We start from the raw sequence: 26,351 nt of genomic DNA, 5'->3' as shown, positions 1-26,351 counted from the left end.
TAGGGGGGAAAAAAGGGTAGATAATGCTATATCACTAACTGAATCAGATCTGCTTTCTGGATGAGAAAAGGAACACCTTTCAAAAGGCTTATTTACTGCTCAGTAGCGAAACCAAGAACACTCTCAGAGGAATCTGAAGATCTTTTTTGCCTGCGTTGGAATAAGCTAAACTATTAGATGTACAGTTAAATAATTAACCTACAAACATATAAATAGCTAATTTTATGCATTAAATGAACCTCAAAGTAATCATCAGATGTGAAGGGAACATAATTTTGAAAAAGAAAGAAGGTAAAGCACTGAGGTAATTTCACTAACTCCTATGAAGAAATTATCTTTAAATCAAAACAGGTAACTCTACTAGGTTAAAACATAAGAAATTGCCAATAGTCAAGGAAACACCAGCAATTTCACATGGGCCCACCCAGTGGTCTCCTGATAAATATTGAACCACAACCTCTTTTGAAAAAAAGGGCCCTGATTTGTAGCTTTTGCCCATTCCCATGTCGGAACTGTCCCACCACGGCCAGTTTCAAGCTGCCAGATGATGGCACCGAGCGCGGAGTTGGAGCGAGAGGCGCAGGCACCTCACCAACTCCAGCACACCACTGGCTCCACGGAACACACTGAGGATCAGAGCAGGTCCCAAACTGTCTCACCCTGTTCTAAAACCAGGCTTTTGTCTGATTGATCCAGTTTCTGTCTTCCCTAGGTTAGAAGAAATATGCTCTTGACAGTTTAAAATACTAGTACACTGAAATCATTCATAACAAAGAACAAATGAGACTGGTACCTGGTTTCATCCATTCAACACTTTACTGCACACCTGTTTGGTGCCAGGTAGCATTCTGGGCATTGTGGACAGCAGGGAACAAGACAAAGGAGGTCCCTGCTCTCCTAAGAAATATATATAAAAATACATAATTTCAAGGACTGAGAAATGACCTGAAGAAATTAAAACAGTAATGGGGAAGCTATTTTAAACTGAGTGGTGAGTTAGGTGATATTTAAGCTGAGACCTTATAGTTAAGGGGCCAGGCTCAAGATCTGGGAAAGACCATTCAGACAAAGGAAACGACTAGCGTAAAAGTCCTAAGGCAAGACCAAGCATGGCATGTTTGAAAAAGTGAACAGACTAACTTGGATAGAGCCTAATGAGCAAAGGTGAGATTGTCTGAGAGGTCGTCAGAGGCAAGAAGATCTCCTGAGCCCAGGAATTCGAGACCAGCCTGGACAACACAGCAAGACCCCATCTCTAAAAAAAAAAAAAAATTCTGCTCAGCTGGGCACGGTGGTACATGGCTGTAGTCCCAGCTACTCAAGAAGCAATGGCAGGAGACTGCCAATGTAAAAACCTCCAATAGCAGTCTCATAGTTTTAGGGAGGGATTTTCAGTGTACAAGAATGTATTGGTATGCCTGTCCTCTTGGTACTGTGCCACCTATTTAGTCCCCCCTTAAAAAAGGAGAGGAGTATAAGTGCATTTATTATTTTGCACGGTAAACTAGCAGCTAGCTACAACAATCCCAAGAGTTATGATCACACCACTACACTCCAGCCTGGGCAACAGAGCAAAACCATGTCTCTTTAAAAAAAAGAAAAAACAGAAAACCGTGACTATAGCTGAAATAAACTTAGTGGTAGGACTACACACCAGCTCAGAAATAAGGATCTTATTAACCCAAGATGGTTACTTCATACGTGAAATGATAACATATGAATCCAAGTACGTCAATGTGGAATTCTAATGAAGATGACCTAATTAGTCTATAAAATAGATTCACTATGTTGTTCAGGCTAGGACCATTTCAAAACCATAGGCAAACACTTCTTGCGTGTCATCCAAAATCATTTTATTTGGTATGTAAATAGACTTTTTAAGAATTATAAAGGTCATGTTTATTTTAACATGAAAGAAGAATATAATACCAAATCTGATTTTTGTTCAAATTAGTGCTTAGGAGTTAAAGTAAAATATCAGCATATCAGTCTAAATTACATGTTCATGTTACAAAAACTGTAAAGAAATATACACACACATACACACCCACAATCCCTATAGCCATGAAAACCAAGTCCACATTATGGCCACATAAAAGTCCCACAAGTCAACAAAGACAAATTTTTGCATATTACACAAAAAAAGGAAACTGTGTAGACTGGTTTGAGGAGAATTTATACTTGCACATAAAATTATTTATTCATTCTGGAACTACTAAGCTACTCATTTCAACAATTTATCTAAAAGATTTTTCTTTTTAATCAACCAATAGGAAAGGAGACCTACAGCTCAGGGAAAAAAGGTTAAAAGAAAAAATCTTGTCTCAGCAGAATGAAATACTAAAAATCTGCATATCATTAATTCCCCTTACACTCTCATTTCCCAACTAAATATCAGTTAAACTCCATTTTTAGACTATGCATTTAAGTCTGTACAAGCATTTTTCTTTTTTTTTTTTTCATTTAAGAGCACAAATAAGCATATGCATTTAATACTACTCAATAAACTTGTGATTATTGTAGCTAGCTGCTAGTTTACCATGCAAAACAATAAATGTACCTATATTCCTATCCTTTTTTAAGGGGGGACTAAGTAGGCAGCACAGTACCAAGAGGACAGGCATTCCAATACATTTTTGTACACTGAAAATCCCTCCCTAAAACTATGAGACTTCTACTGGAGGTTTCTACAAAAAAAATAAAAACTGCTAAGAATACCATTAGGCTTTCTCAGTAATTTCTCCTTTTCTTTAACAAAAAGAGTTGAGCAAAACACAGAAGAACAATGAAGTTTTGGCTCCTGATCTCACCTGAGCCTACATCCCTGATAAAAACAAGGGTATAATATAGTCCAACTTGAAGTGTCTAGTCCATGAAAATCACCAACACTCAGAACTCGAGAAATGTAACTGAAAAGAAATATGGAGCAAGCCCAAAATAAATTTTTTACATGTTGTCACCCTATTTCCAAACCAGGTTTTCCTCTTCTTTATTTCATTTGCCTTAGCTCTCTTCATTCCTTTCCTATCTCCTCTGTCCCTTACCATTTCACTGTGTATTTTCACTTCCCATACACAAAAATTGACTTGAAACTTACTTTATATTCTTGCATCTAAATTTGTTTCTACTTAATTCTTACAGGACTATACGGTTTTAGGTGAAGTTCAAATACTTTTGTTATAGAAACATGCATATAGGCTGTAACCAGAATCAGGAGTAACAAGACAAGCAGCCATTCATGCAGGAACTGTGAGTGCCCATCAGGAACCAGCCTCGGTCCTGGGGATTCTGCAGTGAATAAAACAATACTCTATCCCTGAGGGCACGAAAGCAAGACTGCGCCTGGAGGATGCCTGGGGGCCAGAGTAGAGGAAGCCAAGGAGAAACCTGATTGTGTAGGACACAAAACCAGAGAGGCAGGAGGTACAGATCAATGGAGGCTCTTATAGGCACAGTAAATATTCTGGCTTTTACTCTCAAGGATATAGAAAGCCACTGAACGGTTTGAACACAGGAGTGAAATAACCAGACTTTCATGTTAAAAGGATCACCCTGGTTGCTGCCTTGAGAATAGAAAAGTGCAGAAGCAGCGGGGAGACTAGTGACTATGAAAATAACACAAGCAAGAGATTATGGTTGCTTACTGGGGTGGCAGCAAATTGTGGTTCCATTTATAGTTAAGGCAGCATTTAAAGTATATAAAGAATGTACTTTTGTGATAATTATTTGAATTAGATGTGGGAGTATCAGAAGGGAGTATCAAGATGTCTATGAGGTTTGGGGCCAGAGAAACTGAAAGAGGGAGTGGACATTTAAAAGATGAGGAAGAATGGAATGGAAACAATTATTGGAGGGGGTGGGAGAGAAGAAGGAGGCGACGAGTTTTCAGTTGTGACATGTTAAATTTGGGATCTAGATGTCTAGTTAAATTAGACATCTAGCTGAAAATGTTGAGTACGCAGATGAACATACAAGTCTGGACATTAGGAAAGAAATTCAGACTGAAGACAAAATTTTTAGTTAGAAATATATAATTCTAGCTAAATGAGATGAGATCATAAGGGACTAAATATAAATACAGAAGAGGTCTAAACATATATCCCTGGAACACTGCCTCATTTTTTAGAAGTTGGAGTGATGAAAAGGAACCAGCAAAAGAAACTGAAAATAAGCAGTAATATCCCAGAAGCAAAGGGAAGAAGGTTTCAAAGAAGAGAACATTATCAACCACATCAAATGCTGTTATTGCTGCTATATTCAATGACATTAGAATTCACCAAAGAGGTCACTAGTAACATCAAAAAAGAGCTGCTATGGTAGAATGGAAGAGAAAAAAAAAACCTCACTGTAGTGGATCCAAGAGAGGGAGGGAGTACTGAAGACCACAAATATCAACTTTTCTGGAGAGTAGTAACTAAAGAAAGATGTAGCGTGGAACAAGGTTTTTTAAACATGGGAGATATCAGTATCTATATGCTGCATATGTATCTATATGCTGACAGGAATGATCCAGTAAAAATAGGACACTGATGCATCTCGTTGGCACGCACGAGGGGATGGACATGGAAGCAACGCAGTGTCCTTGACAGGAGGAAGGGAGAGAACCCAGGGCAGCCATGGAGACCTGGGTGAAGAACAGCAGGAAATGCAAAGAGCATGGGCAGAGGCCTGAGGGACATGGAAATGCTTTCTGATCGCTTTCATTTTTCACACACAGGAAACACGTTATCAGATGAAAATGGAGAAAAGGTTAGAGGTTTGAGGAGAGAGGTGTAAAATAGTCACTTATGGGCCGGGCGCGGTGGCTCATGCCTGTAATCCTAGCACTCTGGGAGGCCGAGGCGGGTGGATCGCTCAAGGTCAGGAGTTGGAGACCAGCCTGAGCAAGAGCGAGACCCCGTCTCTACTAAAAAAATAGAAAGAAATTATCTGGCCAACTAAAATATATATAGAAAAAATTAGCCAGGCACGGTGGTGCATGCCTGTAGTCCCAGCTACTCGGGAGGCTGAGGCGGTAGGATCGCTTAAGCCCAGGAGTTTGAGGTTGCTGTGAGCTAGGCTGACGCCATGGCACTCACTCTAGCCTGGGCAACAAAGCGAGACTCTGTCTCAAAAAAAAAAAAAAGATAGTCATGGGAATGCTAAAGTGATTCAACCAGGGCAATGTACTAGGATTACACCACTGTCACCAACACAAAGGGCTTTCCTGAGGTCAGCGGTCAGGCACTGAACGGGGGACCCAGGTCAGCATGGGTGTGTTTTTCTCAGAGCACGGTCTACTGCCCAGGTGCAGGCTGAACCGGATGGAGAACTGCATATAAACGGTGTGGGGTGGAGGGCTGGCCAGGGGAGTGCAATGGAGGAGCGCCCTACATGGAACTGAGGGCATATGAAAGGGAGAGATTATAATGGTGGACCATGGATTCAAGGCAGGGAAAATATTCAAGTAAGGATGTGCAGGAAGGGGGACAGTACAGAGGTGGCAGAAGCAATGGACTGCAGGTCCCAAACAGACAGAAGTGCTGTCAAGGGGGGGGTTACAGTTGTCCCACGGGGGTTTGGTTCATGGAACCCCACCATACCAAAATCCCCAGATGCTCAAGTACCGGATATAAAATGGGTAGGTATTTGCATATAACCTATACATATCCATAGACTTTAAAGCATCTCTAGATTACTTATATGTAAATGCCATGTAAGTAGCTGTTATCCTGTAGTTTTTAAATTTGTATTTTGTTTTAGAGACAGGGTTTAGTATTTTTGATCCACAGTTGGTTGAATCCTCACATGTGGAACCCACAGGCACAGAGGGTCTACTGTATCTGACAGAAGTTGGAAATAGAGGATGCAGAGGCCCCAGTGGAATTATGCCAAATGAAATATCCTTAGTAAAGTATGGGCAGTTCTGGTTAAAATGTTATAGAACTACCTTAAACACTAAAGCAAAACGTCACCCTGGGCAAAGTGGGCCCGCAGATGAGGAAAGCTGGGAAGCGAAATTAAAGATAGAGAATTATATCACAGGAATAGTAGCTGAGGTTCCCAGACATAGAATTCTCAAGAAAACTATTTCCAGCAGTCCTAGGGCATCAGCTTTGAACAACCTGTCCAACTCAGAAGACAAAAATGCCAGATCACAATCAGATGAGCTAAAATAAACCATACCTTTCCCCTCAATCCCTTTTCTGCACGGAGCTGGACCCTGAGCAGGTGAGGACGTCATACTGAAGAGAATCTGGCAAAGTAACAAGAGAAATCCAGTAGGAATCTTCCTCCAAAGCAGGCTTCTAGGTCTGAAACAGTGGGAACCAAGGAAGAGTTCAGAATTGTGTGAGAGTCTCAACACTGATTATACTGAACTGCACCTTCTAATGACTAAAATAAGATTATGAATGACAAGTGACCACAAGAGTTATTACCTGAAAGTTACTGGAAAAGCTATCTGATCTTACTAAGAGCTCATCCAGAGGTAGAGACTGAATCTATGGAGGGTCTGAAGGCACAGTGAAAACTGTTTTCTGCTTAACCTTACCAAGTCCCATCCACTGAACATACTAGTTCCACAGATACCCATGAATTCCCACTACATGTAAGGCATAAAATATACCCAATGCTAGATGTAGTAAAAATTCATTTTTGCTTTACTAAGCAAAAAGTGAAAGCAAATTATTAAGTCAAATAAAACAAAAGTCGTTTTAGGTTTGAGTACAAGTACAAAATTTGATCACGGAAGATGTCACAAGAAATCTTAGCATGAGTTTCTAAGCGGGCAAGCAACAAAATAGAAACATCAGGGCTCACCATTTAGTCATTTTCAAAGTCACCTCTATTTAATGCGGACTTATCTAATGCATTCTAGGAAAAGGAGTGAGTATGTGTTACCATAATTTTGACTAAAATACATTTACAGGTATTTTATAGTGTCAAGATAAAGACAATTTATTACCAAGTCTTTTTGGCATTTCAATTCAGAAACCCCATCTGGATGCAGTCGCAGAGCAGTCTCAACTAAATTCTAGTCCATTCATAATTTGGTAGTATTACAGCAAGAGTCGAGCATACTTAAGCTTTGAACTGAGGCAGCAAGTCAATATTTAATATGCTAAATTCCAAGTTTTTCCAGGAAGTATGAAAAAAAATCAGAAAAAATGCTATCACCTAACTAGCAAGCAAGCATTAAGGATAAGCACATGTTTTACTGAGTTCCTCTCAAGAATACACAGGGAACCTACAATGCCCCATTCTGACACATTACTAACATTTAACATTCAATAAAATGTTAAAATATTTGTTTCATAAAAACTGAGATAAGAAAACACTAAAACAGGCCAGGTGGGGGGCTAGTACCTGTAATCCCAGCAGTTTGGGACACAGAGGCTAGGAGTTCCAGACCAGCTTCGGCAACATGGCAACACCTTGTGTCTACAAAAAATTTAAAAATTAGCCGGGCATGGCAGTGCAAGTATATTATCCCAGCTACTCGGGAGGCTGAGGTAGGAGCATTACTTGAGCCCAGGTGTCTGAGGTTGCAATGAGTGACAGTCATGCCACTGCACTCCAGCATGGGTGACAGAGTGAGACCCTGTCTCTGAAATAAAAAAAAAACAAACTAACAAAAAAAAGAAACACTACAATAAATCAAAACCAATAAGCATGTTTCATTGTGAGTGAAAAATCTTATAAAACCTTAAAAAAAATCCCAGATTCATCCTAAAACAGATGAGAAACCTAAACATTTTCATGTTTTTTAAAAAGACAACTGGGAATTAAAAACATAATAGCAACCTATACTAGACAATAAACGTCAGAAATCTGTTATATAGCATTTAAATAAAAATTTTAAAATTCAAAAATGTTTTCTACAAATGCTAATTAATAAACTCTCACAATCTACACAGGCAAACATGGGCACAGCTGCAAATGCCTTGTTAGCATCATTCTTCATCACTTGATTAATTACATCTGAGAGAAAAGAAATTCCTTCTAGATCACTCTGAAGGGCCTTACAAAAAAATGAACCACCCTCCCCAGCAGACACATCTACCTCGACGAAGAAAACACCAACATTTCAAATATTCCAACAATTACAAAATAGGATAATCCTGGAATTTACTCAGCCTCAAAACATTATGAACTACTCCAACACAGGAATAATACTTTAAAAACATTTACAGTGTTTTCTAAAGTACAAAAAATATTCATTATGAATCCTGATTTCTTGGAAAAAATTATTTTAACATGTCTCCATGCTGTTGATTGTCAAGAATTCTGATGATGTGCTTATCCAAAAAGAATGCCAGGCACTTTTTATTTAACATATCACAGCCTGCTTACATTGTTCTTTATCACCACTATTAGATTTCTTGTCAACACCAGACTGATAGTGGTAAATTGTCAAGAAATACACATTTCTTCCTCCAAGAAATACACGTTTAAAGAAAAACTATCACAACTCTCTACCACTAAAATTTGAGGGATTCCTTCCCTTATTATTCCTAGGAACAACAATCATAAAAAGCTAATAGCCAGTAAGTCTAAAATCTAAAACTTCTATTTGAATGTATACATTGTTTTCAACAATGTATAAACTATTATAAGCATTGACAAGTCAAAAGGGTCCACCAAAATTCAAAAGCTAACTGCAAAAAAATTAGTAATCTACATTATTTTGTAAAGATCAAGATTGGCTTTGGAGTACATTAACTAAGACTTCTGAAGAGGCCAAATATTGTTTTTAAACATATGTAAATAAGATAAAAATAGGCAATGCAACCTTACAATAAATGCAATACTAAAAATTTCATCTTCTTTTTAATAAGCACTTTTATCAGTTGTAAAACTACAGGTAAAGTTCATATATGGAACCACAAATTATTACTAATAAACCTTCCAATTTCAGCACTATCAACACTATCAACGAACTTTATGCTCGTTTTAAAAAAGGATTATTGTGAGTTTTGTTCGTCCCCAGAAACACCACTCAACACAGATCTCAGCACATGATAGATGTTTAATGAATATCTGTTGAGTAAATGGTAATGTTTAATTGTATTAGTGCAACATTAGTTTTTTTTCCTCCTTCAATTTACAGTTCTCCCTTTTTGGAAAAGACACTCAAGACCATAGCAGTCCCTCAAAAACACATAAACAACTTTATTCACAATGAAAAATAAAGCTGGGTCTCAAAATACAATCCCAGCGCCTCTTTATGTTCTCCATTATTTTTAAAGAAAATGAGAAATAAAGCCTGCTTTTAAGAAATAGATAATGTAGGCCGGGCGCGGTGGCTCACGCCTGTAATCCTAGCACTCTGGGAGGCCGAGGCGGGTGGATCGCTCGAGGTCAGGAGTTCAAGACCAGCCTGAGCAATGAGCGAGACCTCGTCTCTACTAAAAATAGAAAGAAATTATCTGGCCAACTAAAATATATATAGAAAAAAAAAAATTAGCCGGGCATGGTGGCGCATGCCTGTAGTCCCAGCTACTCGGGAGGCTGAGGCAGTAGGATTGCTTAAGCCCAGGCGTTTGAGGTTGCTGTGAGCTAGGCTGACGCCATGGCACTCACTCTAGCCTGGGCAACAAAGCGACACTCTGTCTCAAAAAAAAAAAAAAAAAAAAAAAAAAGAAATAGATAATGTATACCAACTTTCCTCAAAATAAAAAATTCACATTTCAAACTTATTTTCGATGTTAGTAGTACTGAGAGTAACAACTGATGGTTCCAAAGTATGCATATATTGGGTAAAAATCAAAAACAAGCATATAAACAAAACTACATGTTTTTTGCCAACGTTTTTCCCTTAATCTTAGTCAAAAGGGTATGTGCCTAAATTTTACTAGATGTGAGACCAGCTTTGTCTGATGTTTCCAGATTCATTCAACAAATATTTTAATGAGCATCTACTGTATTCCAAGCCCTTTAACGTTTACGTTTGCAAACTGCACACCACCACCGAATTCCGCTACGAAGCCTTATCATTTAAAATAATTGCAAGGTAATAAGGAATCTCAACACTGTTTCTTGTACACATTAAGCCAGTGGATTGGGGCGCTTTTTCAGCCGTTAAAGCGGCATCAGCGAGCCGCTACCGACCACACCCGGGACCAAAATCCCAACCAGGATCCACAGCCGGTGAAACCACCTGTGAGAGTCGCCCGCGCTCCTCCTCCGAGGAGGGGGCCGGGACTTCCGCTCCAGCCCAGCGAGACGCGCCGGGCGCCTCGGGCGACAGTCGGGGCTCCGGAGCCGGGTCCCCGCCCCACCCACCCTCACCTGGAGACCCCGGGCCGTCCCCATCCGCCCCTCGCGCCACCCTCGCGACCCCCAGACCCGCCAAGTGGGGGGAGGGGTCTGCGTTTCCGCTTTACCGCGGCGGGCGGTCGGCGCCTTGGTCGCCCGCCTGCCTGAAGGACGAAACCCAAAGGGAGGGTCCTCGGGGAAGGGACCTCGCCCGAACCTGGAAACGGAGCCGCTGGCTCGGCCCGGAGCCCGGAGCCCGCAGCCCGCAGCCCGCAGCCCGCAGCCCGCAGCCCGCAGCGCGTGGCGGCGCTGACCGCGGAGCCCTCGGGGACCGGGGTTCGGGGCTTCAGGCCGCCGCCCAAGGGCCCGAGAGGGCGAGGCGCGGGGCGGGCGCTGCACTCACCGTCGCCTTTGTCGCGGCCGCCCGCTCCCGCAGCGCCGCTCTCGGCCGGCTCCGCAGCTCCTGCCGCCCCGAAGCCCGCAGCTGCGCTCCCGGCTCCCTCCGCCCCGCCCAGACTCGTGCGCCGGCGCAGCCAGAGGCGTCGCGCGCTCCGCGAGCGGTGGGGGGCGGGGCTTCATCGCGCAACCGCCGCGGCCGCCACGCTGGCCCCGCCCCTGGGCCCGCCCCAGCCAAGGCCCGCCCCAGCCAGGCCCCGCCCCAGCCAGGCCCCGCCTCGGGATGGGCCGGCCGGCGGGCGGCACCACCCCCACCTTGGAGCCACGCAGGCTGGGCGGCCGCTGCTGTGGGGAACCGACCGCCCACAGCAGGGGGTGGAGCCTGCGCGGGAAAGCGCGCGCGGAAGATGGCGACCGAGCCTGCGCGGGAGCGCGCGGGAGCCTCTTCCCAGCCCGGCCCGCAGGCGGCTGCGGCTCGCGCCCGCCCGGCCGCGGAGGGGCGGCGTCTGCGCGCGGTGTGGGCCGCGGCCGCGCCCTGAGGAGGAAGCGGGGTGCCGAGCTGGCGGGGGGCGAGGTGTCTGTCGGTCGCAGTTGAGACCTCGAGGTCCTGAAACCCTCCGACCATTGTTTTTTTCAATGTCACAGTCAGAATCGTTTGTCATTCACTGGCTTCAGGCCCGGCACATCCAGCTGGCATTTGCAATGCGAAAACTGTTCGTGCCCCAGACCCCTGTGACTCCTCCCCCGGATCGCATACATCCCAGAAGTCGGGACACGTGACAGTGTCCCAGTCTAGCGGCCAGTACTCCACCAAAGGACCCGCCAAACTCTGCCTGTGGTCAAAGGGACAGAGAGAGCCAGGTGCTGGTGTCAGGGCATCCTTCCAGCTGCTCAGGCCACAGACTTTGGTGTCATCCTTGGTCCCTCTCACACTCTCATTTTCACTTCCAATCTGCCAAGAAAGCTCGTTGGTTCCACTTCCTAAATAAATCAGACTAGTTCTCACCTGCGTTACTTCCAGCATCTCAATTATACCTCAGGGACCTACTAAACTACAGGGCCTCCCTGCCCATCATCTACTCTGTTTACTGTCAAAACAGCCGGAATATCCTCTCACGAGGAAATGTCACTTAGTGTTGATACTTAGGCTGAGCCAGGTATTTAAAATTGCAACCGCCAGACACCAATTCTCGATCCTTCCTACCTCATTCTTTTTCTTTTCTTCCCATGACACTTCACACCTGGTAGCGATCTCTATGGTCAGCTTTCCGGATCTATGGTTAGGCATTCACAGATTCAACTAACCGCAGATCAAAAATAGTCAGGAAAAAAAAATTAAATAACACAAAAAATACAGTATAACAACTATTTATATAGCATTTACATTGCGTTTGGTATTGTAAGTAATCTAGAGATCATTTAAAGTATACAGGAGAATATATATAAGTTATACGCAAATATTATGCCATTTTATATAAGGGACTTGAGCATCCACAGATTTTGGTGTTGATGGGGATCCTGGAACCAATCCCCTAAAGATACTGAGGTATGACTGTATTTATTTTATATGTTTATCTTTTAGTGTCTTTCTGGTCTTCGCTGGTAGAAGCTGGGATTTTTGTCTGTTTTGTTCAACTGATGTACCCAAGTGCCTAGAATAAATGAAAAATTTTTAAATTCCCTTAGATAATAAAAAGTGTAAAGCAACAAAAAATGACCCGGTTTGTATTTTAAATTTCCTCTTGGTTTCAATTTCTATCAGTTAATTTGGTCAATATTATATTCATAACACTCTTTACATATTTAATGTAGCCTTTAAGATTTAAAATAAAACAATTTAAAGCCACAGATTATACAGTACAGTTTGGATTTTTTTTGTTTGTTTCTTTCTTTCTTTGAGACAGGGTCTTGCTCTGTCACCTGGGCTAGAGTGCAGTGGTGTCATAATAGCTCTCTGCAACCTCCAACTCCTGGGCTCCAGGGATACTCCTGCCTCAGCCTCCTGAGTAGCTGGGACTACAGGCACACACCACCACACCTGGCTAATTTTTCATTCTAGTTTTTGTCGAGACTGGGTCTCACTCTTGCTCAGGTTGGTCTCGAACTCCTGACCTCAAGTGATCCTCCTGCCTCGACCTCCTAGAGCGCTAAGATTACAGGCATGAGCCACAATACCGTGCCCCGGCCCCGCCCCCTCCCCTCCCCGTCCGCCCCCCGCCAGCCCCGCGCTGCGGCTCCGCTCGTCCCCCCCGCGGCCACACAGGGGCGCAGCCGGACAGCGAGCGAGGGCGGGGCGGGGCGGGAGGACCGGGATGGGGAGAGGACGGCGAGGGGCGGGGAAGGGGGCGCCGGGGAGGCGGGGGTCTGGCTGTGTTAAGGGGCAGTTTTCCCCTAAACTGATCTACAGACTAACCAGGATCCTTACTGAACCCTGGCAGCGCCTTTTTTTAGTGGAAATGACAAGCTGACCCTAACATGTGTATGGAAATTCAGAGCATCTAGACAATATACCAGCCAAAACAATTTTGAAAAAGGAACAAAATTGAAGAACTTACACAACCAGACATCCAATTTTACTGCAAAGCTATGGCAATAAAGACAGTGTGATGCTGACACAAAGATGGACCTACAGCCAAGTGGAACAGAATAGAGGTCCAGACTTAAACCTTTCATTTATGGTCGATCAATTTTAAACAAGGATATCAAGATAATTGGATGGGGAGAAATGACAGCTTCAACAAATGGGACTGTCTACAAAGGTCTGTTTGTATATCGTCCATAGTACCAAATTGGCTTATAAATAAATGAGTATTCGTAAATTGTGCAAATAAGCCCAGATGCTATTCAAATGCACAGGACTTAGTAATCTTTTGGCAGATGAGACTGGTCTAATATTGGTTTGATGGGAATGGCCAGGTCTTCAGCTAAATATGCATATATTTAACTTTAAGTTTCTTACTTTTATGATGCTTTCTTGGCATGAAAATTTAGCCTGGGATGATGGCTATATTTGTCTGATGTCTCATGAAATTTTCCAGGCATAATTGTTAAGAATGAATAAATTGGGTAGATGTGGCTAGGAAAAAAGTTTGTAAATAAATTTTTGATGATGGTTATATTTTGTAACATGTTTACTTGGGGAGGTTTCTCAAATATTTTAAGTAAATATACCCTTAGAGTTTTACTAAGTGAAGTTAAATGATGAATATTCATTGAATATATAGATATTATCTAAATAAGATAATTCTAAAACAGTAATTGAACATTAATTGAATAAGAGTTTAGACTCATATACTTTTGACTTCTTATTTCAAAGAAACAAAAGTTATCTGAGTCTGTTAGTGACCTCTGACTCTGTTTAGTGAAGTACCTCAAACCTTTTAACATCTTTGGCAGGTTTTCCTGGGATCAAAATCCTAAATTAAATCTTTTTGACCTAAAATTAACTTTGGTATTTTCCAGTTGGACCCCAGGAGAGCATCAAAGAATGTATATCTCTTCTTGTGGAGATATTAAACTATTAGGCTAATTTGGTAAATCGTATAGGAAGCATTGCCAAATAAGAAATGATATTTAACTTGGTCATATTTGTGTAAATGTGTTATTAAAATGTATTCCAAAAATACGTGATTCTGAAAATTCTAATGTGTTGTGTTATGTGCTATCAGTCATCGTGATTACTATGTTAAACTGTTATATGCCACAGAAATACCTAAATTTTCTTGCCAATTGTAAACTCTCATCAGACTTTTGACCATGGCTGTTCTGGGTTTCCACAGTTATTATTTTAAATTCTTTGATGGAGGCATTTTCAATCAGCTATAGTCCAAAATTGTTCATCAAGATTGAGAAAAACAATCTTGATTACATGAAACTAAGTAATTGATAACAATACTGCTTTTATGCCTTTATTTAAAATATTGATTCTTTACCTAAATGTTTTCCAGAGTCAAGGAAATTTTGTTTCATAAGCTCTGTATATGAAATTTGCAACAATTTCGTAAAGTATCCTATTGTGAACAAAGATGAAAGCATTTGCTTTTTCTCCCTACTCAATTCCTTCAAAATTCCAGAAGTATTTGTGAATATCCTTATCTTTATTTATATAAGTTCAATAAAAATATGCTGTCTCTTTACAAGCAGGATACAATTGGAAACACTGGCCATATTGGCAAGGATTTGACTGAAGTGTCATATTTAAGACTATGCATAAAATGCCAGTGTTCCCAGCCTTACAGTGAATGAGTAAAAATTGTCACTTCCTGGCAGGTCTGAGAACCTTAAGACTATAAGTAAAACCTAAAGCCTGCCTTGGTTTGGCTTCCTCCTCTCAAGAAGTTCTAAAATCTGAGATTCCTATATGATCAACATGGACAGAGAAAATCATGCTTCTAAGGAAAACGAAAGCACACCTGCTAGTAGATTGAAGCCCTGTGCACTGTGTTCAAGTCCTTGTTATCTACCTGTGGCCTGGAATGGATCCTAAATCCCCTGATTTCCTCCAATATTTGGCTACAACTAAATCCTGCTAAAGTCCCCGGGATCTCGCCCACCAGCAAAGCAGGGATACTCCAGGGCCATTCATGGAACACGACCCCTATCCAGATTAACCAACTAAGAGAATTAAATATTAAGATTGGAGAGGAGTTAGATATTAAGACTGGAGATGTGGGTGACACTGGGGCTACGCTGTCTATCCTTAGCCCCGGCACACTGTCTCTGTGCCCTCCCTGGGGTTCTGAATTCATCTAGATGGTTGCAGTGGCCAACGAATCTATGACAGTTCCTAAATCTCTACCTATCCTCCAACTAGGACCCCTCGTGACAGCCGTGGCCTTTTGCTTGTCCCGTCAGCCCCCATACATCTCCTGGACAGGGACTTCTTAAAAACCTACCAGGCCCATACGTCCTTCTCCCAACTAGGGGAAATAATGCTTGAGTTATTTTCACCAGGAGACTTTGCCACACAACGGCTTTTACCCAAATTCCCATCCATTCAGTTAGCCTCGCCACCACTACCCACCCTGCTCCGTAAGAGCTACGTGGGAGTCTGGGCACAATCCAACACCGAGGAAAACCCTCAGGTTGTCAAGATGACAGTTGTGTACACTCCCCAGAACGCGATTCACCCCAGGAGTCGACCCCAGTGAAGGAGCGAGATGGGGAAGGTTTCTGTGGTCCTGCGTTGGACGAGGTTCTGCTTGGGATGACCGTGTGGTCAGAAACCTTCCCCATGCCGTGAACAGAGCTGCCGAAGCCACCAGGGCGCAGCAGCGGTCCCCAGACGCCCTCGCGGGTCGTCGCAGCCCAGCCGCTGGGAGCGTTAGACCAGCCCCGCTGCGCAGGTTGCGTCGCTGCCGCTGCCCACACTCCCGCCGCACCTGGGTCACGTGACAAACCTAAGCTCTTGCAGCAGCGACGCTCTGACAGACGCGTCTTCAGAAAGCCTCCCGGCCCCGGCTCGACGGACTGGACTCAATTTCCCGCTCTCAGCTGTTTCCAGATCCCGTCCGCGCTCCACCCCTCGGGCCCTAATGAGCCTCCTCGCATCCGGGCTGGGCTCGGCGTCCTCCCCACCCTGCCTCAGCCGTTCTCACAGGCGTCTGCGGGAGGCCCCGGACCGCGCCAGGCGACTCTCCGAAGCTGGACCCGCAGCCGACGCGACCCAGAACCGATCCGTATTTCACAGGCGCTTGGGCGTTTCCCAGGCACAGGGCTGGTGGCGCTGCCCGGCCCCTCCACTGCCGCTGGGGTCCCGCATGGACTAGGGGGACCGGGCCGGCTGCAGCCGCTGCCCAGGACGGGTCGGCTCAGAGGCAGAATGCGGACAAATTTGTACCTGAAAGCCCATCCTTCAAGACGGACCCGAGCAGCCGAAGGGTCTGATTTTAACATGGAGCCCAGAGGTCATTTGCTGACTGGAGGCCACGCCCGCACCGCGCCCGCACCGCACTGGAGTTCCCCAGAAACCTGAGCCTCGGATCAGCTTTAGCACTTCTGGAGCTCAGCAGCACTGACCAATGAGACTCAGCCACACTGACCAATCAGACTCAGCTGCATTGACCAAACAGGATTCAGCCACGTTGACCAATCAGGACTCAGCTATATTGACCAATCAGATTCAGCCACACTGACTAATCAGGATTCAGCCACATTGACCATCAGGATTCAGCCACAATGACCACTGAGACACAGCCACACTGACAAATCAGACTCAGCCAAATTGACCAATCAGGACTCAGCCAAAATGTCCAATCAGACTCAGCCACATTGACCAATCAGGCCTCAACCTCACCGACCAATCAGACTCAACCGCATTGAGCAATCAGACACAGCCACGTTGACCAATAAGGACTCAGCCACACTGACCAATCAGATTCAGCCACACTGACTCATGAGGACTCAGCCACACTGACCAATCAGATTCAGCCACACTGACTTATGAGGACTCAGCCACAATGACCAATCAGATTCAGCCACACTGACTAATTAGGACGCAGCCACACTGACCAATCAGACTGAGCCACATTGACCAATCAGGACTCAGTCCACTGACCAATCAGATTCAGTCAAATTGACCAATCAGGATTCAGCCTCAGTGACCAAACAGACGCAGCCACACTGATGAATCAGACTCAGCCAAATTGACCATTCAGGAATCAGCCAAGTTGTCCAATCAGACGCAGGCACACTTACCAAACAGGCCTGAGTCGCATTACACAATCAGTCTCAGTGACGTTGACCTATCAGAACTCCGCAGCACTGACCAATCAGATTGAGCCAAACTGACATATCAGGACTCAACCACACTGACCAATCAGATTGAGCCACATTGACCAATCAGGACTCAGCCGCACTGACCAATCAGACGCAGCCACACTTAGGAAGCAGACTCAGTCAAATTGTCCAATCAGACCCAGCTACACTGACCAATGAGGAATCAGCCGCACAGACCAATCAGATTCAGCCGCACTCACCAATCAGATTCAGCCACAATGACTAGTCAGGACTCAGCCACACTAACTAATCCGACTCAGATACACTTACCAATGAGGAATCAGCCGCACTGACCAATCAGATTCAGCCACACGGACCAATCAGGTCTCAGCCTCACTGACCATTCAGACTCAGACAAATTGACAAATCAGATTCAGCCACGTTGACCAATCAGGACTCAGCAGCACTGACAAATCAGATTCCGCCACACTGACTAGTCAGGACTCAGCTACACTGACAAATCAGACGTAGCCACACTTTCGAAGCAGACTCAGCCAAATTAACCAGTCAGAATTCAGTCAAATTGCCCAATCATACTCAGCCGCACTGACTAATAAGGACTCAGCCACACTACCCAATCACATTCAGCCACACTGACCAATCAGGACTCAGCCTCACTGACCAATCAGACTGAGCCGCATTGAGCAGTCAGCCTCATCCACGTTGGCCAATCAGGACTCAGCAGCAATGACCAATCAGGTTCAGCCACACTGATTAGTTAGGACTCAGCCAACCTGAGCAATCAGATTCAGCCACATTAACAAATTAGGACTCAGCCACACTGACCAATCACACGCAGCCACACTGACGCAGCAGACTCTGCCAAATTGACCAATCAGAACTCAGCCAAATTGTCCAATCAGACTCACCCACACTGACCAATCAGGACTAAGCCTCACTGTCCAATGAGACTCAGCCACGTTGACCAATCAGGACTCAGCAGCACTGACCAATCAGATTCAGCCACACTGACCTATCAGGATTCAGCCACACTGACCAATGAGACTCAGCCACATTAACCAATTAGGACTCAGCCGCACTGACCAATCAGACGCAGGCACACTGACGAAGCAGACTCACCCAAATTGACCAATCAGGACTCATCCAGCTTGACCAATCCAACTCAGCTACACTGACCAATGAGGAATCAGCTGCCCTGACCAATCACATTCAGCTACACTGACCAATCAGTACGTAGCCACACTGACCAATCAGACTCAGCCTCATTGAGCAATCAGACTCATGCATGTTGACCAATCCGGACTCAGCCGCACTGACCAATCAGATTCAGGCATACTGACTAATCAGACTCAGCCGCATCGAGCAATCAGACTCAGCCACGTTGACCAATCAGATTCAGCCACACTGACTAATCATATTCAGCCAAACTCACTAATCAGGACTCAGCCACAGTGACCAATCAGATTCAGCCACACTGACTAATCTGGACTCGGCCACACTGACCAATGAGATTCTGCCAAATTGACCAATCAGTATTCAGCTGCACTGACCAATAAGACGCAGCCACATTGACGGAGCAGACTCAGCCATGTTGACCAATCAGGACTAGGCCAAATTGTTCAATCAGACCTAGCCACACTGACCAATCAGGACTCAGCCTCACTGACCAATCAAACTCAGCTGCACTGGCCAATCAGGACTCAGCCTCACCGGCCAATCCGACTCAGCTCACTGACCAATGAGGACTCAGGCACATTAACCAACAGACTCAGCTGCATTGAGCAATTAGAAGTAAGCCACAGTGACCAATCAGACTCAGCTGCATTGAACAATTAGAGGTAAGCCACAGTGACCAATCAGACTCAGCTGCATTGAGCAATTAGAAGTAAGCCACAGTGACCAATCAGACTCAGCTGCTTTGAACAAGCAGACTCAGCTGCATTGAGCAATTAGAAGTAAGCCACAGTGAACAATCAGACTCAGCTGCATGGAACAATCAGACTCATCTGTATTGACCAATCAGGACTCAGCTGCACTGATCAATCAGACCAAGCAGTGAATCCCTCATTTGTATAATGAACCTGACTGGAACCTGGGCGGGAACTTCCGCTGTGTGACCTGAGCCTTCCCTGTGCTCTCTGGAACGGCCACCCTATCACACGGAAGGCGGGGTCTCTGGAATGAGTCTCTTTCCTCCAGACTCCTTTTCAGAGAACTTCTGTTCCTGCCACACACCAGACCTTCCCCAGCTGTCCACACCCTCGGGCCCGCCCAGCCCCGCCCTGCACCCTCCCCAGAGCTCCCGCTCAGGCTGCAGCTCATCCTTGCCTGGGCCTCATGGGAGCTACTGGAGCCCCGAGGGCACGGACCTCACTCGCTCGGCAGTGGGCTGCATGGTCGCCCTGGCCGGCAGAGGCTGCCCAGCTCCCGCGCAACAAAGGGCCCATCCTCCGGGCGCTTGGGAAACTGGGGAGCCACCGCACCCCGGCTGAGAATCCTTGCTCAAGGCCAGGGACCCTGAGTCCCCACTGCGACCGCTGCTGGTGGCCTTTTGCGATCTAGCTTGAAAGCTGCCAGCTGTGCCAGCTTCCTCTGCCATGTGGCGCCCTGCCTGCAACCCGCACAGCTCCCCACTGCCTCCTGCTGGTGTCCTTGGCTGGACTTTGGAACGTCCCAGGGGCTACTTCCCCTTGCTCCCCAACACGTCTGCTGCTTCCCGCCAGGACCCTGCTTGGCCAGACCGGCGCCCTAGCATAGGTAGCTTCCTCTCCAGGGCCCTGGGCATCTTGAGGCTGGCAGGTGTCGGGCCAGCTCGCAGCCCCAGGCACATGGGGGGCTGTTGGCCTGCTGTGAGCCTACTGCATGTACTCGGAGCCTTCTGATGTAGAGGGTCAGCTGTCTGCCCTGCGGCCAGCCAATTCCCACTAAGTCCCCGCCTGCCAGGGTCAGAGGCCCCCACGTGTGTTTCAAGAATCTCCTGAATTTGGCTTTTGTGTCCCTGGTGGATTTTGAGGTGCTTTGCAAGGTGCTCACAAGTGCTCACAAGCAGGAGCTGTTGATCACTGCCATATTGCCTCAGCCCCCCAACCCCCAGCAGCTGCCCACTCCAAACAAAATGATGGGGCACGTTGGGGAGGCCCAGGAACACAGGCAGGGCTGGGACCAGGCAGGTGAGGTGCTGAGCTGCGTGGTTCTGTGCCCAAAACAGGAACCAGGTCGAGAGGCCCCTGTTCTGGCATCCGGCTGCTCGAGCCCCACGTGGCTCCAGTGAGAGGGCCCTAGCAGTGCTGCTTGAGGACAGAGCCTGCCCTGGGCCAGGTCCCCGGGAGGGGCTCAGCAGGCCCGAGGCTGCGGGCAGCCAAACTCCAGGGCCAGGGGCCAGGTGTCCTGTGGGCTGGGTGGTGTCTGATGGGGCTGGTCCTGCCTTGGCTCTGCGGAGGGGGAGGGTGAGAATGGTGCTGCTTCTCCAGGGAGAGGCTGAACAGACGTCCAGGCGTTGCTGAGGCCCAGCATGACCGACCGCCCACTGCCAGCAGCCCCAGGCCACCTGGAATGAAACTCCAAACCCCGGAGCTCCCCGGGTGGGAAGGTGGGGGAACGCTGAGGGGGGAGTCGAACCATGCAGGAGGGACAGAGAGGGGCCTGCAGGGCCCGGGGGATGAGCAGAAGCCCCTTATCCCCTGCACAGTCCTATACCTGTGGATTGGGCACAGGGAGCTGCCCAGGAGCCCTGTGTCCCCGAAACTTCTGCACCCCACAGCCACACCCCACCCCGCTGCCAAGTCAGTGTCCTGACACCCTCCTGGCCCAAAGCAGTAGCCCAGGGTCTGGTCAGCCAGAGAGCCTTCCAGGAGGGAGAGCTGCCCCCTCCCCACCCTACTGCTGCAGAGGGCGGAGGGGTAGGACAGGTGTGGACACAGGTCCCCCCGCTCCCCTCTCTGGGCTTCCCTGGGAGGCTTGGTCCCACCAGGGCCTGACCCACACCTGGCTGTGTAGATCCCGCTGGTTCAGGAAGGCCCTGGGACTTTCTACCAGGTTCACATGGTTGGGGAGGACAATGGGGCTCCGTGACCATCCTTTGGTAAAACCGAGTCAGTTCCATCCACGGAGCTCCAGGGCAGGTGGCACTCCCAAAATGTTATGTGGTGTCGCTGTGCCGCCCAGGTGGCCACACCTACTTGCCCCCTCCTTCCTCTGCGTGTGTGACCATCTCCGCCTCTTTGTCTCCCCTGCTCTCTGTTTCTCTCTGTCTGTCTCCCTCACTCTCCTGTCTCTGTCTCTCTCAGGAGGGGCAAGGCAGCCGCAGAGTCCAGAACCTGACAGGCAGGGAGTGGGCCTGGCCCAGCCAGCTCAGGTGTGAGCAGAGGGCAGGGGAATGGGCACCCTTGAGAGCCGGCCTCCTGCGGGGACCTCTGAGCTCCCAGCTGTGCACAGGGACCCTGGGCAGGGAGCTGAGCAGGGCCATTTGGGACCTGGCCCTCCGGTGAACACCCCTGGCAACTGCTCGTGCCGCTGGTACAGCTGGTGTGATAGCGCCCCCAAATTCGCATCCACCAGGAACCTCAGAATAGGAACTTATTTTAAAATAGGGTCTTTGTAGAAGTAATTAAGTTAAGGATCTTGAGATGGGGGCCCCTAAATCCAGTGACAGGTGTCCTTATAACACACCCCAGGAGGAGGCCCCATGAGGACAGAGCAGCATTATTCACGGTACCAAAAGGTGGAAGCAACACAAGTGTCCACTGACAGATGAGCAGATATATAAAACGTGGGCCATCCACACAGTGAACTACAATTCAGCCTTAAAAATGTGGAAATTCTGACATACGTAACAACATCGTGCTAAGATAAACAACCCAGGCACACAACGACAAATAGAGTGTGCTCTACTTATGAGGTAGCTGGAGTAGTTTCCAGGGGCTGGGGAAGAGAAAATACGAAGTGGATGTTTAACGAGTACAGGTTCCACTTGGGGAAGATGAAAGCAATTCTGGAGACGGATGGTGGTGATGGTTCCACAGCGATGTGCACGTGGTTCGAGCCACTGCAGTGTGCACTTAAGAACGGTGAATGCTGTGTATATTGAATCATACAGAAAAAAGGAATGAAGTACTGATGTATATCACAACACGGATGAACCTCGAAAACGTCCTAAGTGAAAGAAACCAGGCACAAAAGGCCACATATTATATGAGTCCATTTGTATGAAATGTCCAGAGCAGGCAAATCCACAGCGATGAAATACAGATTAGTGCTTGCCGGGGACTTGGGGGACAGGGAAACGAAAGTGACTTCGTAACGGGCTTCGAGTTTCCTTCAGAGGAAGAAGAAAAACATCTGGAACTATTAATAAATAGATGGTTGCACAACCCGGGCAATGTACGACACTCCATTGAATTATATATTCACAAGTGGTAAAAACGGTGAAATTTTAAAAGGTGCTTTCAGATATTTATATACGTTGTCATAATATGGACTAGGACTTTATCACTTAACTATATCGATTGGTGATGTAAACATCAGTGGGCAAACCTGAGATACCTTGCAACCGGTGTGCACACACATGGCTAGAGAATTACAGTAAGGTAACATGTGGTTCAGTAAATTCTTATGAAATTTCCATGATCAAGTGGGCCATTTGCCATTCATTTGGCAGTGAGATTTAATTTTTCTTTACTAATTATCTCAAATATGAACTCTGTGTTTAGCTACTATTTCCTTGGTTTATGTATAAATTGAAGGTGATTCTTGCACATGATATATCAGATAATAATTTGGGAGGGGCTGGGTGCGGTGGCTCAGGCCTGTAATCCTGCACTCTGGGAGGCCGAAGTGGGCGGATTGTTTGAGATCGGGAGTTCAAGACCAGCCTGAGCAAGAGTGAGACCCCATCTCTACTAAAAATAGAAAGAGACTAGCTGAACAACAAAAATATATAGAAAAAATTAGCCGGGTATGGTGGCGCATGCCTGTAGTCCCAGATACTTGGGAGGCTGAGGCAGGAGGACGGCTTGAGCCCAGGAGTTTGAGGTTGCCGTGAGCTAGGCTGATGCCACGGCATTCACTCTAGCCTGGGCAACAGAGTGAGACTCTGTCTCAAAAGAAAGAAAGAAAAAAAGAAATTCTTTGCCTTTTGAAAAATCACATCACCCACTTTTTCTACTGTTAGATATGACAAACTGCTGTGACTTTAAGTGTCTAGCTGGGCAAAGCCTTAGAAAATCTGCTAAGGGTGTCCACTGTGGGGACAGGTTGACAGAACCCGAATAAAAGCCCGGAGACACCAACAGCCTGCTGTGCAGCTGAAAATGACAGCAGAGTAGACTGCAGTCAGCTGGGGTAGAGCGACGGGAGAGGGCGGCAGGCAGGACCGCGGGGTCTGCAGACAGCTGAGGTAGAGCGATGGGAGAGGGCGGCAGGCAGGACCGCGGGGTCTGCAGACAGCTGAGGTAGAGCGACGGGAGAGGGCGGCAGGCAGGACCGCGGGGTCTGCAGACAGCTGAGGTAGAGCGATGGGAGAGGGCAGCAGGCAGGACCGCGCAGGGTCTGCAGGCCGTGGCCAGGCCTGTGTGCTCAGGAGGAAGCGCTGCCCACACCCGCCTTGGAGTCATCTCTGCCCTTTAGATCTGCCAAGGCGGGGAAACTGAGGGACAGTCTCAGAAACGGTTCCGGGAAAAGAAAACTGGAACCAAAGGGAAAGACACATTTTTCCCCCAGTTGGGGAAGGCGGAGAAGCGGGCCTGGGGGATGGGACGGTCGGGGACAATGGTGTATTTCCTGATTTGGGGTCAACGGTGACGACCTGGGAGCGTGTGCCTGCTGCAAAACACACGGTGAAACACACGGGAGGACTTACCGTGAAGCAGCGGACCTCACACGGCAAGGACGCCGGAGACTCTGAAGGCGGGACACAGAGGACCTTGCGCGGCGACGCCACGTTCCCTGGAAGGATGGAATTACAGTAAGGAAACTGTGTTCATGAGCAACCACCTGAACACCCTGCCAGTGACACAGAGAGGACAGCGACCTCCCTCACAGAGGCTGAGCCAGACCCACGTCCAGCTCAGAGGCTGCTACCCCATTGGGGTGGAGAGGCCACCGCGTGGACGTCACACCCGTGGCCACCACGTCCTGGGCGCGGGGGACCTCGGTGGGGTGGGGAGTGCGGGTGCCCCGTTTCCACACGTCCCCACGGAGCCCCTCCCGGGTCTCTGAGGACCGGCCGCCCCTCAGCAGGCGGCTGCGCACGGGAAGGCGGTGCCCGCGGGGCTCGGACGGGAAGGTCGCACTCACCCTCGGGGCCTCGCGTCTCAGGGCGGACGGGGAGGTCGTGGTCACTTCGGGTCTGAGGCCAGGCCGGCGGGCGGCATGGAGGCGGCGCCTGCGGGGCGACGCTAAGGTGGCGGCACCGCGTCCTCTCACGCCGCGGGCAAAGCCACCGGGGACACGAAGGGCGCTGCGCCCTCTGGTGGCCTGCGCCGGCACTGCAGCCCTCGCTGCTCATCGGGGCGGGGACGGCGGCGCCAGGGAGCCCTCCTGGCCTTGCCGGAGAACCAGTGAGACTCCCAGTTCAGCGTCTTCCCAGCCAGGATCTGGAAATGGAAAGTCAGATGGGCTCACTGTCCTGTGTCTTTCAGAAAAACGGGGCGGCCCCTGGGAGGGGCCTGTGCTGAAATGGCCCCACCTAAGATGGGTCTCACCTGGGGGGGGTCACCTTTAAGGGTCTCATCAGAAAGGAGCCTCGTGTAAAAGGGGCCTCGGCTGAAAGGGCCTCTCCTGAAACGGCCTTTCCTGCGAGGGCCCGAGGGGTCCTTGGCATCGCAGTCATCCGCGTGGCCGTGGCAGACGCAGCGGCCGCCGACGCCAACGTCCCTGATGCCGCGATAACACCGCCCTGCCGGCCCGAGCGCCAGGCCCAGACCCGCCCCCGAGTCCCAGGGCCTCGGGCCCAGGCTGCCCCCAGAGCCGGCTCCTGCCCCGTCCGCCAGGGGCTGCCCCGCACGCCAGACAGGGTGGGATCACCCGGCGCGTGACCGTGGGGTCCCGCAGCGCCTTGCCCGTGAGGTGACCCCGCAGCGTGTTGGTGCGCAGGAAACGCAAGCGGACGTTGGTGGCTTTGGTGAAGTTGCGCAGCAGCGGCGAGTGGGAGCAGTTCATGGTCCCCTGGGCGCCTGTTCCCCAGGGACACCACGGTCCGCAGACGGCGTGGGCGGCGAGGCCAGGTGTGGCCGCCAGGAGTAGACTGGCAGAACCGCCAGCACGCTGTCCCCGGCCCACCTCGCCGTTCTCCGGGTCGCGAGCGCGAGTGCTCAGTGGGGCAGATGGCGTCGTCATCCCGCGTGATGGGCGCCAGTGTCCGCGGCCCAGGTCGCTCCAGGCAGTCCCTCTTGGAGGCCGCAGGAAAGGGCGGACAGGGACGGCTGAGGCCACCAGAAAAGCCCGCAGGCCCAGAGGCGGGGCCCCTGGGCTCCCTGACTTCCCTGAGCCTGACCACCCGGAAGGCTGCCTCTGGGACGGGTCACCTGAGCCTGAGCCCGGCCACCTCATCTTGAGGTGGGAAAGCTGCGCCCTCGATGGGTCACCCAGCCAAGGCTCCACCCGCCAACAGGACTTGGGGCAGAGGTCACTGAACCCGGCTGAGGGAGGCGCTCCCGCCCCACTGGCCATGCTGGACGTGCACCGTGAGTGCCAGGACCCGGCTCTCCTGACAGGCATCTGAGCTGGCAGGAAGCGAGCTGGGAGCCGCCAGGGCCCTGTGTCACCACCACAGGGAGCTGTCGAACATGAAGCCAGCCCAGAGGGAGCCAGGAGATGGCACCGAGATTCCTGCCACCACCAGCCCCTGGGTCCAGCTGTGCCGGAAGTCAGGGGTGACCTGATGAATTTCCCTTTGCCTCCCGGTCCTCAGACAGACGATCCTGACCCGCACAGAGGTTGGGCATGAGGGCCGGGCTGGTGACCGAGACCTCAAGAAGCCA

General features: G+C 48.4%; 2 long non-coding RNA genes across 8 annotated transcripts in view; both read right to left on the bottom strand.

The window, feature by feature from the left end:
• LOC138383028 (uncharacterized) overlaps positions 1 to 26,351 on the bottom strand; it is a 201,926-nt gene that overhangs the window by 38,075 nt on the left and 137,500 nt on the right. The gene's annotated exons all lie outside the window — the stretch shown is intronic.
• Positions 22,466 to 24,799, bottom strand: LOC138383033 (uncharacterized). The gene is made up of 3 exons (XR_011233502.1): positions 24,667 to 24,799; positions 24,230 to 24,315; positions 22,466 to 22,687 (listed from the first exon to the last, which is right to left on the bottom strand). It is a non-coding gene; the product is annotated as an uncharacterized lncRNA (long non-coding RNA).

This window comes from Eulemur rufifrons, chromosome 4 (assembly GCF_041146395.1).
Source record: "Eulemur rufifrons isolate Redbay chromosome 4, OSU_ERuf_1, whole genome shotgun sequence".
In the NCBI taxonomy this organism is placed as follows: Eukaryota; Metazoa; Chordata; class Mammalia; order Primates; family Lemuridae; genus Eulemur; species Eulemur rufifrons.
This window is presented reverse-complemented; position numbering and strand designations above follow the sequence as displayed.